The 15,847-nt window shown below is 47.5% G+C and overlaps 1 protein-coding gene across 3 annotated transcripts in view; it reads left to right on the plus strand.

Annotated features, from left to right (window-relative positions):
• Window positions 1-2,831: 2,831 nt before the first annotated feature.
• Window positions 2,832-15,847, plus strand: part of SLC26A2 (solute carrier family 26 member 2) — a 93,572-nt gene continuing 80,556 nt past the window's right edge. Inside the window, exon 1 of one of the 3 annotated variants that reach the window (XM_069764162.1) lies at window positions 2,832-2,929. The gene's annotated coding sequence lies outside the window, so the exon portion shown is untranslated. The other 2 variants (XM_069764164.1, XM_069764163.1) reach the window with 2 other exon arrangements.

The raw sequence follows: 15,847 nt of genomic DNA on the forward strand, positions 1-15,847 counted from the left end.
GGTTCCGGTGGTATGGGAGAAGGACCTGCCATGACGTCACGGTCATTTGACCGCGACGTCATCACAGGCCCTGCACGAGAAGGACCTGAAGTGACGTCACGGTCATGTGACCGCGACGTCATCTCAGGCCCTGCGCGAGAAGGACCTGCTGTGACGTCACGGTCATGTGACCGCGACATCATCACAAGTCCTGCGCGCCTGCATGAGAAGAACCTGCCATGACGTCACGGTCATGTGATCGAACTACAACTGGCCCTTGGAAGGTGAGTATATGTTTATTTATTTTTTTAACCTGTGACATACGTTGATGGGCAATATACTATGTAGCTGGGCGATATACTACGTGGCTCTGTGCTGTATACTACGTCGCTGTGCAATATACTATGTGGCTCTGTGCTGTGTACTACATCACTGGGCAATATACTACGCTACTGGGCAATATACTACGTGGCTGGGCAATATACTACGTGGCTGGGCAATATACTACGTGACTGGGCAATATGCTACGTGGCAGGGCAATATACTACGTGGCTGGGCATTATACTACGTGACTGGGCAATATGCTACGTGGCAGGGCAATATACTACGTGGCTGGGCAATATACTACGTGACTGGGCAATATACTACGTCGCTGGGCAATATACTTCGTGGCTGGGCAATAAACTACGTCGCTGGGCAATATACTACGTGGCTGGGCAATATACTACGTGGCTGGGCAATATATTACGTGACTGGGCAATATGCTACGTGGCAGGGCAATATACTACGTGACTGGGCAATATACTACGTGGCTGGGCAATATATTACGTGACTGGGCAATATGCTACGTGGCAGGGCAATATACTACGTCGCTGGGCAATATACTACGTGGCTGGGCAATATACTACGTGGCTGGGCAATATATTACGTGACTGGGCAATATGCTACGTCGCTGGGCAATATACTACGTGGCTGGGCAATATACTACGTGGCTGGGCAATATACTACGTGACTGGGCAATATGCTACGTGGCAGGGCAATATACTACGTGGCTGGGCATTATACTACGGGCCCGGGCAATATACTACGTGGTTGGGCAATATACTACGTGACTGGGCAATATACTACGTCGCTGGGCAATATACTTCGTGGCTGGGCAATATACTACGTCGCTGGGCAATATACTACGTGGCTGGGCAATATACTACGTGGCTGGGCAATATATTACGTGGCTGGGCAATATACTATGTGGACATGCATATTCTAGAATACCCGATGCGTTAGAATCAGGCTACTATCTAGTATATTATAATGTGCACCACAGTCCTCCATATTGTATATTGGAGACAGGCACAAGGGTGACACAGGAGGGCTAGGGAGCAAGGAAGACAGGCACAAGGGGACACACGGGGGCTAGGAGGCAGGGAGAAGGGCACAAGGGGACACACGTGGACTAGTGGGAAAGGGAGACTGACACAAAGGGACAAGGGAGACTGACACAAGGGGACACATGGGGACTAGTGGGCAAGGGAGACTGACACAAGGGGACACACGGGGATGAGTGGGCAAGGGAGACTGACACAAGGGACTAGTGGGCAAGGGAGACTGACACACGTGGACTAGTGGGAAAGGGAGACTGACACAAAGGGACAAGGGAGACTGACACAAGGGGACACACAGGGACTAGTGGGCCAGGGAGACTGACAAGGGGACACACAGGGACTAGTGGGAAAGGGAGACTGACACAAAGGGACAAGGGAGACTGACACAAGGGGACACACGGAGACTAATGGGCAAGGGAGACTGACACAAGAGGACAAGGAAGACTGATACAAGGGGACACACGGAGACTAGTATACCTCCATGTTCATCCCCGAATCCTCCAGATGGCTGAGCGGCTGCGGCATCAACCTCCTGGGTGGATCAGTCCATTTGCCCCCCTCCAGCTCCGGAACCACCTGCTCCCAGTCCCAGCAGCCGCCACAGGCTCCGCCAATATGGCGGCCGCCATCACCTGTGCAGATGCTGCACTGCCTGGGCCCTGAGGGGAATGATGGGAGAGGGAGCGTCAGCTGACGGTCTCTCCTTCATCATTGCTTTGAATTGTACCGGCATCTACGCCGGCATAGTTCAATGTGGCGGCAGCGGGGGGAGTCGGCGCTGGCGGAGGGCTGGCCCCGCTGACCCACAGCGGCTGTGTAACGTGCCACTGACTGGGGGCTCCTGGGGGAGAGGGGACCCTAGGCAGCTGCCTGCTGCTAATGCTGGCCCTGTGAGCATCTGACCCGCCGGTCCCCTGACCGGCCGGGCCTGGTCGCAGTGGCGACCGTGGTAGTTAACGCCCCTGGCTGTAAGCCATAATCATCAACATTAACAGAAATAAACACTTCTAGATCACTCTGTAATGACTCTTTATAATATATGGGATTCACTTTTTGCATTGAAGAACTGAAATACATGAACTTTTTGCTGATAGTCTAATTTTGTGAGAAGCACTTGTATGTGTCATTTTATTGTACTTTTTGTGCCTCTTTGTCCTGTGGATTGTGGGCCAGCTATAGGGGAAGATAGAATTGATCCATGGAGATTGTTTTTTCTTGCCCTTTCCCTGCCTCCAGCTGGCACTCCAAGGTGCTGGAGGTTTAGTCACCAGCTGGCAGGCAGTAGAACAGTGAAGGTGCCATGCCTCCTAGCAGGTCATTGTGCCACCACTTGTGCTCAGGTCAGTCCCAGCTGAATGCTCCCCATTGTGCAGCACACAGAGCCCCTGTCCTGTGCCTGGCAGGGCTCTGCCTCCTCACACTGTGTGCCATCTCCTCCCCATAGGGGTGTAGTTACACCTCACTTGTTGAGGAAGCTCTCCGCCCCCCGTGCGCAGGACGGCCCCATGACAGCTGCTGCCTCCTTCCCAGGGCCAGAGCTGCCCGCTCATGTCACAGCACGGAGCCCGGTGAGTACCAGTGTGAGGGGCGCATGACAGCAGTGTGGCCGCAGGGCAGCTCCATGCCGGGGACGGGCTGAGGCGCGTGCAGTAAGTTGGGGAAGTTGTGCGCTCCGCACAGAGACTGGTGTAAGTAGTGACATTACTCCAGTGTGTGGAGGGAGTGAGGCAGGCAGCCCGGGCTGAGGGTGTATACTGGGCACGGGTGGTGTATACTGTGGGGTCCTGGCAGAGCTGGTGACAGGGGGCGGGGCTGAGCACTTCTGAGTGACAGCTGCTTCATATGTACCCCCACGTGGGCACTGCCCTGCCTGGGGCATGCTGCATAACTGCACTGTACCTGGGAGTTACTGGGGATAGTCCGGGTGTTATTAGGTTACTGGGGTGAGGGGATATTCCGGGTGTTATTAGGTTACTGGGGTGAGGGGATATTCCAGGTGTTATTAGGTTACTGGGGTGAGGAGATATTCCAGGTGTTATTAGGTTACTGGGGTGAGGGGATATTCCGAGTGTTATTAGGTTACTGGGGTGAGGAGATATTCCAGGTGTTATTAGGTTACTGGGGTGAGGAGATATTCCAGGTGTTATTAGGTTACTGGGGTGAGGAGATATTCCAGGTGTTATTAGGTTACTGGGGTGAGGAGATATTCCAGGTGTTATCAGGTTACTGGGGTGAGGGGATATTCCGAGTGTTATTAGGTTACTGGGGTGAGGAGATATTCCAGGTGTTATTAGGTTACTGGGGTGAGGAGATATTCCAGGTGTTATCAGGTTACTGGGGTGAGGGGATATTCCAGGTGTTATCAGGTTACTGGGGTGAGGAGATATTCCAGGTGTTATTAGGTTACTGGGGTGAGGGGATATTCCAGGTGTTATTAGGTTACTGGTGTGAGGGGATATTCCAGGTGTTATCAGGTTACTGGTGTGAGGAGATATTCCGGGTGTTATCAGGTTACTGGGGTGAGGAGATATTCCAGGTGTTATCAGGTTACTGGTGTGAGGAGATATTCCGGGTGTTATCAGGTTACTGGTGTGAGGAGATATTCCGGGTGTTATCAGGTTACTGGTGTGAGGAGATATTCCGGGTGTTATCAGGTTACTGGGGTGAGGAGATATTCCAGGTGTTATCAGGTTACTGGGGTGAGGAGATATTCCAGGTGTTATTAGGTTACTGGGGTGAGGGGATATTCCGGGTGTTATCAGGTTACTGGGGTGAGGAGATATTCCGGGTGTTATCAGGTTACTGGGGTGAGGAGATATTCCGGGTGTTATCAGGTTACTGGTGTGAGGAGATATTCCGGGTGTTATCAGGTTACTGGGGTGAGGAGATATTCCAGGTGTTATTAGGTTACTGGGGTGAGGGGATATTCCGGGTGTTATCAGGTTACTGGGGTGAGGAGATATTCCGGGTGTTATCAGGTTACTGGGGTGAGGAGATATTCCGGGTGTTATTAGGTTACTGGGGTGAGGGGATATTCCGGGTGTTATCAGGTTACTGGGGTGAGGAGATATTCCGGGTGTTATCAGGTTACTGGGGTGAGGAGATATTCCGGGTGTTATCAGGTTACTGGTGTGAGGAGATATTCCGGGTGTTATCAGGTTACTGGGGTGAGGAGATATTCCAGGTGTTATTAGGTTACTGGGGTGAGGAGATATTCCAGGTGTTATTAGGTTACTGGGGTGAGGGGATATTCCAGGTGTTATCAGGTTACTGGGGTGAGGGGATATTCCGGGTGTTATCAGGTTACTGGTGTGAGGAGATATTCCGGGTGTTATTAGGTTACTGGGGTGAGGAGATATTCCGGGTGTTATCAGGTTACTGGAGTGAGGGGATATTCCAGGTGTTATTAGGTTACTGGTGTGAGGAGATATTCCGGGTGTTATTAGGTTACTGGGGTGAGGGTATATTCCGGGTGTTATCAGGTTACTGGGGTGAGGAGATATTCCTGGTGTTATCAGGTTACTGGGGTGAGGATATAATCTATGTGTCATTAGGTTACTGGGGTGAGGAGATATTCCAGGTGTTATTAGGTTACTGGGGTGAGGGGATATTGCGGGTGTTATTAGGTTACTGGGGTGAGGAGATATTCCGGGTGTTATTAGGTTACTGGGGTGAGGGGATATTCCGGGTGTTATCAGGTTACTGGGGTGAGGGGCTATATCAGGTGTTATTAGGTTACTGGGGTGAGTAGACATTCCAGGTGTTATTAGGTTACTGGGGTGAGGAGATATTCCGGGTGTTATTAGGTTACTGGGGTGAGGAGATATTCCGGGTGTTATTAGGTTACTGGGGTGAGGGGATATTCCAGGTGTTATCAGGTTACTGGGGTGAGGAGATATTCCAGGTGTTATTAGGTTACTGGTGTGAGGGGATATTCCGGGTGTTATTAGGTTACTGGTGTGAGGAGATATTCCGGGTGTTATTAGGTTACTGGGGTGAGGAGATATTCCGGGTGTTATCAGGTTACTGGAGTGAGGGGATATTCCAGGTGTTATTAGGTTACTGGTGTGAGGAGATATTCCGGGTGTTATTAGGTTACTGGGGTGAGGAGATATTCCTGGTGTTATCAGGTTACTGGGGTGAGGATATAATCTATGTGTCATTAGGTTACTGGGGTGAGGAGACATTCCGGGTGTTATTAGGTTACTGGAGTGAGGGGATATTCCGGGTGTTATTAGGTTACTGGAGTGAGGGGATATTCCGGGTGTTATCAGGTTACTGGGGTGAGGAGATATTCCAGGTGTTATTAGGTTACTGGAGTGAGGGGATATTCCGGGTGTTATCAGGTTACTGGGGTGAGGAGATATTCCTGGTGTTATCAGGTTACTGGAGTGAGGGGATATTCCTGGTGTTATCAGGTTACTGGGGTGAGGGGCTATATCAGGTGTTATTAGGTTACTGGGGTGAGGAGACATTCCGGGTGTTATTAGGTTACTGGGGTGAGGAGATATTCCAGGTGTTATTAGGTTACTGGGGTGAGGAGATATTCCAGGTGTTATTAGGTTACTGGGGTGAGGGGATATTCCAGGTGTTATCAGGTTACTGGGGTGAGGGGATATTCCGGGTGTTATCAGGTTACTGGTGTGAGGAGATATTCCGGGTGTTATTAGGTTACTGGGGTGAGGAGATATTCCGGGTGTTATCAGGTTACTGGAGTGAGGGGATATTCCAGGTGTTATTAGGTTACTGGTGTGAGGAGATATTCCGGGTGTTATTAGGTTACTGGGGTGAGGGTATATTCCGGGTGTTATCAGGTTACTGGGGTGAGGAGATATTCCTGGTGTTATCAGGTTACTGGGGTGAGGATATAATCTATGTGTCATTAGGTTACTGGGGTGAGGAGATATTCCAGGTGTTATTAGGTTACTGGGGTGAGGGGATATTCCGGGTGTTATTAGGTTACTGGGGTGAGGAGATATTCCGGGTGTTATTAGGTTACTGGGGTGAGGGGATATTCCGGGTGTTATCAGGTTACTGGGGTGAGGGGCTGTATCAGGTGTTATTAGGTTACTGGGGTGAGTAGACATTCCAGGTGTTATTAGGTTACTGGGGTGAGGAGATATTCCGGGTGTTATTAGGATACTGGGGTGAGGAGATATTCCGGGTGTTATTAGGTTACTGGGGTGAGGGGATATTCCAGGTGTTATCAGGTTACTGGGGTGAGGAGATATTCCAGGTGTTATTAGGTTACTGGTGTGAGGGGATATTCCGGGTGTTATTAGGTTACTGGTGTGAGGAGATATTCCGGGTGTTATTAGGTTACTGGGGTGAGGAGATATTCCGGGTGTTATCAGGTTACTGGAGTGAGGGGATATTCCAGGTGTTATTAGGTTACTGGTGTGAGGAGATATTCCGGGTGTTATTAGGTTACTGGGGTGAGGAGATATTCCTGGTGTTATCAGGTTACTGGGGTGAGGATATAATCTATGTGTCATTAGGTTACTGGGGTGAGGAGACATTCCGGGTGTTATTAGGTTACTGGAGTGAGGGGATATTCCGGGTGTTATTAGGTTACTGGAGTGAGGGGATATTCCGGGTGTTATCAGGTTACTGGGGTGAGGAGATATTCCAGGTGTTATTAGGTTACTGGAGTGAGGGGATATTCCGGGTGTTATCAGGTTACTGGGGTGAGGAGATATTCCTGGTGTTATCAGGTTACTGGAGTGAGGGGATATTCCTGGTGTTATCAGGTTACTGGGGTGAGGGGCTATATCAGGTGTTATTAGGTTACTGGGGTGAGGAGACATTCCGGGTGTTATTAGGTTACTGGGGTGAGGAGATATTCCAGGTGTTATTAGGTTACTGGGGTGAGGAGATATCCCAGGTGTTATCAGGTTACTGGGGTGAGGATATAATCTATGTGTCATTAGGTTACTGGGGTGAGGAGACATTCCGGGTGTTATTAGGTTACTGGAGTGAGGGGATATTCCGGGTGTTATTAGGTTACTGGAGTGAGGGGATATTCCGGGTGTTATCAGGTTACTGGGGTGAGGAGATATTCCAGGTGTTATTAGGTTACTGGAGTGAGGGGATATTCCGGGTGTTATCAGGTTACTGGAGTGAGGGGATATTCCTGGTGTTATCAGGTTACTGGGGTGAGGGGCTATATCAGGTGTTATTAGGTTACTGGGGTGAGGAGACATTCCGGGTGTTATTAGGTTACTGGGGTGAGGAGATATTCCAGGTGTTATTAGGTTACTGGGGTGAGGAGATATTCCGGGTGTTATTAGGTTATTGGGGTGAGGAGACATTCCGGGTGTTATTAGGTTACTGGGGTGAGGAGATATTCCAGGTGTTATTAGGTTACTGGGGTGAGGAGATATTCCGGGTGTTATTAGGTTACTGGGGTGAGGAGATATTCCGGGTGTTATTAGGTTACTGGGGTGAGGGGATATTCCAGGTGTTATCAGGTTACTGGGGTGAGGAGATATTCCAGGTGTTATTAGGTTACTGGTGTGAGGGGATATTCCGGGTGTTATTAGGTTACTGGTGTGAGGAGATATTCCGGGTGTTATTAGGTTACTGGGGTGAGGAGATATTCCGGGTGTTATCAGGTTACTGGAGTGAGGGGATATTCCAGGTGTTATTAGGTTACTGGTGTGAGGAGATATTCCGGGTGTTATTAGGTTACTGGGGTGAGGGTATATTCCGGGTGTTATCAGGTTACTGGGGTGAGGAGATATTCCTGGTGTTATCAGGTTACTGGGGTGAGGATATAATCTATGTGTCATTAGGTTACTGGGGTGAGGAGATATTCCAGGTGTTATTAGGTTACTGGGGTGAGGGGATATTCCGGGTGTTATTAGGTTACTGGGGTGAGGAGATATTCCAGGTGTTATTAGGTTACTGGGGTGAGGGGATATTCCGGGTGTTATCAGGTTACTGGGGTGAGGGGCTATATCAGGTGTTATTAGGTTACTGGGGTGAGTAGACATTCCAGGTGTTATTAGGTTACTGGGGTGAGGAGATATTCCGGGTGTTATTAGGTTACTGGGGTGAGGAGATATTCCGGGTGTTATTAGGTTACTGGGGTGAGGGGATATTCCAGGTGTTATCAGGTTACTGGGGTGAGGAGATATTCCAGGTGTTATTAGGTTACTGGTGTGAGGGGATATTCCGGGTGTTATTAGGTTACTGGTGTGAGGAGATATTCCGGGTGTTATTAGGTTACTGGGGTGAGGAGATATTCCGGGTGTTATCAGGTTACTGGAGTGAGGGGATATTCCAGGTGTTATTAGGTTACTGGTGTGAGGAGATATTCCGGGTGTTATTAGGTTACTGGGGTGAGGGTATATTCCGGGTGTTATCAGGTTACTGGGGTGAGGAGATATTCCTGGTGTTATCAGGTTACTGGGGTGAGGATATAATCTATGTGTCATTAGGTTACTGGGGTGAGGAGACATTCCGGGTGTTATTAGGTTACTGGAGTGAGGGGATATTCCGGGTGTTTTTAGGTTACTGGAGTGAGGGGATATTCCGGGTGTTATCAGGTTACTGGGGTGAGGAGATATTCCAGGTGTTATTAGGTTACTGGGGTGAGGAGATATTCCGGGTGTTATCAGGTTATTGGAGTGAGGGGATATTCCGGGTGTTATCAGGTTACTGGGGTGAGGAGATATCCCAGGTGTTATCAGGTTACTGGGGTGAGGATATAATCTATGTGTCATTAGGTTACTGGGGTGAGGAGACATTCCGGGTGTTATTAGGTTACTGGAGTGAGGGGATATTCCGGGTGTTATTAGGTTACTGGAGTGAGGGGATATTCCGGGTGTTATCAGGTTACTGGGGTGAGGAGATATTCCAGGTGTTATTAGGTTACTGGAGTGAGGGGATATTCCGGGTGTTATCAGGTTACTGGGGTGAGGAGATATTCCTGGTGTTATCAGGTTACTGGAGTGAGGGGATATTCCTGGTGTTATCAGGTTACTGGAGTGAGGGGATATTCCTGGTGTTATCAGGTTACTGGGGTGAGGGGCTATATCAGGTGTTATTAGGTTACTGGGGTGAGGAGACATTCCGGGTGTTATTAGGTTACTGGGGTGAGGAGATATTCCAGGTGTTATTAGGTTACTGGGGTGAGGAGATATTCCGGGTGTTATTAGGTTATTGGGGTGAGGAGACATTCCGGGTGTTATTAGGTTACTGGGGTGAGGAGATATTCCAGGTGTTATTAGGTTACTGGGGTGAGGAGATATTCCGGGTGTTATTAGGTTACTGGTGTGAGGAGATATTCCGGGTGTTATTAGGTTACTGGGGTGAGGAGATATTCCGGGTGTTATTAGGTTACTGGGGTGAGGAGATATTCCAGGTGTTATTAGGTTACTGGGGTGAGGAGATATTTCGGGTGTTATTAGGTTACTGGGGTGAGGAGATATTCCGGGTGTTATTAGGTTACTGGGGTGAGGAGACATTCCGGGTGTTATTAGGTTACTGGTGTGAGGAGATATTCCGGGTGTTATTAGGTTACTGGGGTGAGAAGATATTCCGGGTGTTATTAGGTTACTGGGGGTGAGGAGACATTCCGGGTGTTATTAGGTTACTGGGGTGAGGGTATATTCCAGGTGTTATTAGGTTACTGGGGGTGAGGAGATATTCCAGGTGTTATCAGGTTACTGGGGTGAGGAGATATTCCAGGTGTTATTAGGTTGCTGGGGTGAGGAGATATTCCAGGTGTTATTAGGTTACTGGTGTGAGGGTATATTCCAGGTATTATTAGGTTACTGGGGTGAGAAGATATTCCGGGTGTTATTAGGTTACTGGGGGTGAGGAGACATTCCGGGTGTTATTAGGTTACTGGGGTGAGAAGATATTCCGGGTGTTATTAGGTTACTGGGGTGAGAAGATATTCCGGGTGTTATTAGGTTACTGGGGTGAGAAGATATTCCGGGTGTTATTAGGTTACTGGGGGTGAGGAGACATTCCGGGTGTTATTAGGTTACTGGGGTGAGGGTATATTCCAGGTGTTATTAGGTTACTGGGGGTGAGGAGATATTCCAGGTGTTATCAGGTTACTGGGGTGAGGAGATATTCCAGGTGTTATTAGGTTGCTGGGGTGAGGAGATATTCCAGGTGTTATTAGGTTACTGGTGTGAGGGTATATTCCAGGTATTATTAGGTTACTGGGGTGAGAAGATATTCCGGGTGTTATTAGGTTACTGGGGGTGAGGAGACATTCCGGGTGTTATTAGGTTACTGGGGTGAGGGTATATTCCGGGTGTTATTAGGTTACTGGTGTGAGGAGATATTCCAGGTGTTATTAGGTTACTGGGGTGAGGAGATATTCCAGGTGTTATCAGGTTACTGGGGTGAGGGTATATTCCAGGTGTTATTAGGTTACTGGGGTGAGGAGATATTCCAGGTGTTATTAGGTTACTGGGGTGAGGAGATATTCCAGGTGTTATTAGGTTACTGGGAGTGAGGAGATATTCCAGGTGTTATCAGGTTACTGGGGTGAGGAGACATTCCGGGTGTTATTAGGTTACTGGGGTGAGGAGATATTCCGGGTGTTATCAGGTTATTGGTGTGAGGGTATATTCCAGGTGTTATTAGGTTACTGGGGGTGAGGAGACATTCCGGGTGTTATTAGGTTACTGGGGTGAGAAGATATTCCGGGTGTTATTAGGTTACTGGGGGTGAGGAGATATTCCAGGTGTTATCAGGTTACTGGGGTGAGGAGATATTCCAGGTGTTATTAGGTTGCTGGGGTGAGGAGATATTCCAGGTGTTATCAGGTTACTGGTGTGAGGGTATATTCCAGGTGTTATTAGGTTACTGGGGTGAGAAGATATTCCGGGTGTTATTAGGTTACTGGGGGGTGAGGAAACATTCCGGGTGTTATTAGGTTACTGGGGTGAGGATTTAATCTATGTGTTATTAGGTTACTGGGGTGAGGATATAATCTATGTGTCATTAGGTTACTGGGGTGAGGAGACATTCCGGGTGTTATTAGGTTACTGGGGTGAGGAGATATTCCAGGTGTTATTAGGTTACTGGTGTGAGGAGATATTCCAGTTGTTATTAGGTTACTGGGGTGAGGAGATATTCCAGGTGTTATCAGGTTACTGGGGTGAGGGTATATTCCAGGTGTTATTAGGTTACTGGGGTGAGGAGATATTCCAGGTGTTATTAGGTTACTGGGGTGAGGAGATATTCCAGGTGTTTTTAGGTTACTGGGAGTGAGGAGATATTCCAGGTGTTATCAGGTTACTGGGGTGAGGAGACATTCCGGGTGTTATTAGGTTACTGGGGTGAGGAGATATTCCGGGTGTTATCAGGTTACTGGTGTGAGGGTATATTCCAGGTGTTATTAGGTTACTGGGGGTGAGGAGACATTCCGGGTGTTATTAGGTTACTGGGGTGAAGGTATATTCCGGGTGTTATTAGGTTACTGGGGTGAGAAGATATTCCGGGTGTTATTAGGTTACTGGGGTGAGAAGATATTCCGGGTGTTATTAGGTTACTGGGGGTGAGGAGACATTCCGGGTGTTATTAGGTTACTGGGGTGAGGGTATATTCCAGGTGTTATTAGGTTACTGGGGGTGAGGAGATATTCCAGGTGTTATCAGGTTACTGGGGTGAGGAGATATTCCAGGTGTTATTAGGTTGCTGGGGTGAGGAGATATTCCAGGTGTTATCAGGTTACTGGTGTGAGGGTATATTCCAGGTGTTATTAGGTTACTGGGGTGAGAAGATATTCCGGGTGTTATTAGGTTACTGGGGGTGAGGAGACATTCCGGGTGTTATTAGGTTACTGGGGTGAGGAGATATTCCAGGTGTTATTAGGTTACTGGTGTGAGGAGATATTCCTGGTGTTATTAGGTTACTGGTGTGAGGGGATATTCCGGGTGTTATTAGGTTACTGGGGGTGAGGAGATATTCCGGGTGTTATTAGGTTACTGGTGTGAGGAGATATTCCGGGTGTTATTAGGTTACTGGGGGTGAGGAGACATTCCGGGTGTTATTAGGTTACTGGGGTGAGGGTATATTCCAGGTGTTATTAGGTTACTGGGGGTGAGGAGATATTCCAGGTGTTATCAGGTTACTGGGGTGAGGAGATATTCCAGGTGTTATTAGGTTGCTGGGGTGAGGAGATATTCCAGGTGTTATCAGGTTACTGGTGTGAGGGTATATTCCAGGTGTTATTAGGTTACTGGGGTGAGAAGATATTCCGGGTGTTATTAGGTTACTGGGGTGAGGAGATATTCCAGGGGTTATTAGGTTACTGGTGTGAGGAGATATTCCGGGTGTTATTAGGTTACTGGGGGTGAGGAGATATTCCGGGTGTTATTAGGTTACTGGGGGTGAGGAGATATTCCAGGTGTTATTAGGTTGCTGGGGTGAGGAGATATTCCAGGTGTTATTAGGTTACTGGGGTGAGGGGATATTCCAGGTGTTATTAGGTTACTGGGGTGAGGAGATATTCCGGGTGTTATTAGGTTACTGGGGGTGAGGAGATATTCCAGGTGTTATCAGGTTACTGGGGTGAGGAGACATTCCGGGTGTTATTAGGTTACTGGGGTGAGGGGCTATATCAGGTGTTATTACGTTACTGGGGTGAGGATATAATCTATGTGTCATTAGGTTACTGGGGTGAGGAGATATTCCGGGTGTTATTAGGTTACTGGGATGAGGAGATATTCCAGGTGTTATTAGGTTACTGGGGTGAGGAGATATTCCAGGTGTTATTAGGTTACTGGGGTGAGGAGATATCCCAGGTGTTATTAGGTTACTGGGGTGAGGGGCTATATCAGGTGTTATTAGGTTACTGGGGTGAGGATTTAATCTATGTGTCATTAGGTTACTGGGGTGAGGAGATATTCCGGTTGTTATTAGGTTACTGGGGTGAGGAGATATTCCAGGTGTTATTAGGTTACTGGTGTGAGGGGATTTTCCAGGTGTTATTAGGTTACTGGGGTGAGGAGATATTACGGTTGTTATTAGGTTACTGGGGTGAGAAGATATTCCAGGTGTTATTAGGTTACTGGTGTGAGGGGATATTCCAGGTGTTATTGGGTTACTGGGGTGAGGAGATATTCCTGGTGTTATTAGGTTACTGGGGTGAGGGGATATTCCAGGTGTTATTAGGTTACTGGTGTGAGGAGATATTCCAGGTGTTATTAGGCTTCTGGGATGAGGAGATATTCCAGGCGTTATTAGGTTACTGGGGTGAGGAGATAATCCAGGTGGTGTTAGGTTAATGGGGTGAGGAGATATTCCAGGTGTTATTAGGTTACTGGGGTGAGGAGATATTCCAGGTGTTATTAGGTTACTGGGGTGAGGAGATATTCCAGGTGTTATTAGGTTACTGGAGTGAGGGGATATTCCAGGTGTTATTAGGTTACTGGGGTGAAGAGATATTCCAGGTGTTATTAGGTTACTGGTGTGAGGGGATATTCCTGGTGTTATTAGGTTATTGGGGTGAGGGGATATTCCGGGTGTTATTAGGTTACTGGGGTGAGAAGATATTCCAGGTGTTTTTAGGTTACTAGTGTGAGGGGATATTCCAGGTGTTATTAGGTTACTGGGGTGAGAAGATATTCCAGGTGTTATTAGGTTACTAGTGTGAGGGGATATTCCAGGTGTTATTAGGTTACTGGTGTGAGGGGATATTCCTGGTGTTATTAGGTTATTGGGGTGAGGGGATATTCCGGGTGTTATTAGGTTACTAGTGTGAGGGGATATTCCAGGTGTTATTAGGTTACTGGGGTGAGAAGATATTCCAGGTGTTATTAGGTTACTGGTGTGAGGGGATATTCCAGGTGTTATTAGGTTACTGGAGTGAGGGGATATTCCAGGTGTTATTAGGTTACTGGTGTGAGGGGATATTCCAGGTGTTATTAGATTATTGGGGTGAGGAGATATCCCAGGTGTTATTAGGTTATTGGGGTGAGGGGATATTCCCGGTGTTATTGGGGGGAGGAGATATTCCAGGTGTTATTAGGTTATTGGGGTGAGGGGATATTCCCGGTGTTATTGGGGGGAGGAGATATTCCAGGTGTTATTAGGTAAGTGGGGCGAGGGGATATTCCAGATGTTATTAGGTGAGTGGGGTGAGGGGATATTTCAGGTGTTATTAGGTTACTGGGGTGAGGGGATATTTCAGGTGTTATTAGATTATTGGGGTGAGGAGATATCCCAGGTGTTATTAGGTTACTGGGGTGAGGGAATATTCCAGATGTTATTAGGTTACTGGTGTGAGGGGATATTCCAGGTGTTATTAGGTTATTGGTATGAGGGGATGTTTCAAGTGTTATTAGGTTACTGGGATGAGGGGATATTTCAGGTGTTATTAGGTTACTGGGATGAGGAGATATTTCAGGTGTTATTAGGTTACTGGGGTGAGGGGATATTCCAGGTGTTATTAGTTTACAAGGCTGAGGGGATATTCCAGGTGTTATTAGGTTAGTGAGGTGAGGGGATATTCTAGATGTTATTATCTTACTGGGATGAGGGGATATTTCAGGTGTTATTAGGTTACTGGGGTGAGGAGATATTACAGGTGTTATTAGGTTACTGGGGTGAGGGGATATTCCAGGAGTTATTATGTTACTGCGGTGAGGGGATATTCCAGGTGTTATTAGGTTACTGGGATGAGGGGATATTTCAGGTGTTATTAGGTTACTGGGATGAGGGGATATTTCAGGTGTTATTAGGTTACTGGGGTGAGGGGATATTTCAGGTGTTATTAGGTGACTGGGGTGAGGGGATATTTCAGGTGTTATTAGCTTACAAGGGTGAGGGGATATTCCAGGTGTTATTAGGTTTCTGGTATGAGGGGATATTCCAGATGTTATTAGATTACTGTGGTGACAGGATATTCCGGGTGTCATTAGGTTACTGAGGTGAGGAGATATTCCAGGTGTTATTAGACCAGAGCAGATCCAACTGTATATAGAAAAGCCTCATTGCATTTGTAGAGTTGTGATTGGCCGTCCCAGGCTTTTCCTTATGAGATTTATTACTTGTCGGATAGATCTGGCCTGGTTTGTGAAGTAGTTGTAATGCGTTAAATGTCCATCTACTGTTCATATTTGGAGGCCAAGTCAGTAGCACATTTGGGCATCATGGTATTCTCGGTTTAAGATCAACTTTATTCAGAGAAGAAATCACTGGATCTAATTTTCCTGTATTCACTTTGCAGAGCACCAGTTTAAAACTGAGATGATCACTAGTTGTATGGGTATTTGCGGCAGTTTATGTTGTAATGGTGTGGAGGTATTATTTTACCATTGTATGGTAGTGTTATTTGTGTGCCTGAATTATTCAGTGGTACATAGTTATATAATTATTACATTGTTTGGGGCTGATGCTGATGCATTTATATATAGCTGTCCTAGACCCCACAGTACTGATATTCATTATAAAGCAATATCCAGAGACAGTGTACTGCAGAGGTGATATATCTAGGCCCCTCATGTGTTATAAAA

Source organism: Ranitomeya imitator, chromosome 4, assembly GCF_032444005.1.
Source record: "Ranitomeya imitator isolate aRanImi1 chromosome 4, aRanImi1.pri, whole genome shotgun sequence".
NCBI classification, from domain to species: domain Eukaryota; kingdom Metazoa; phylum Chordata; class Amphibia; order Anura; family Dendrobatidae; genus Ranitomeya; species Ranitomeya imitator.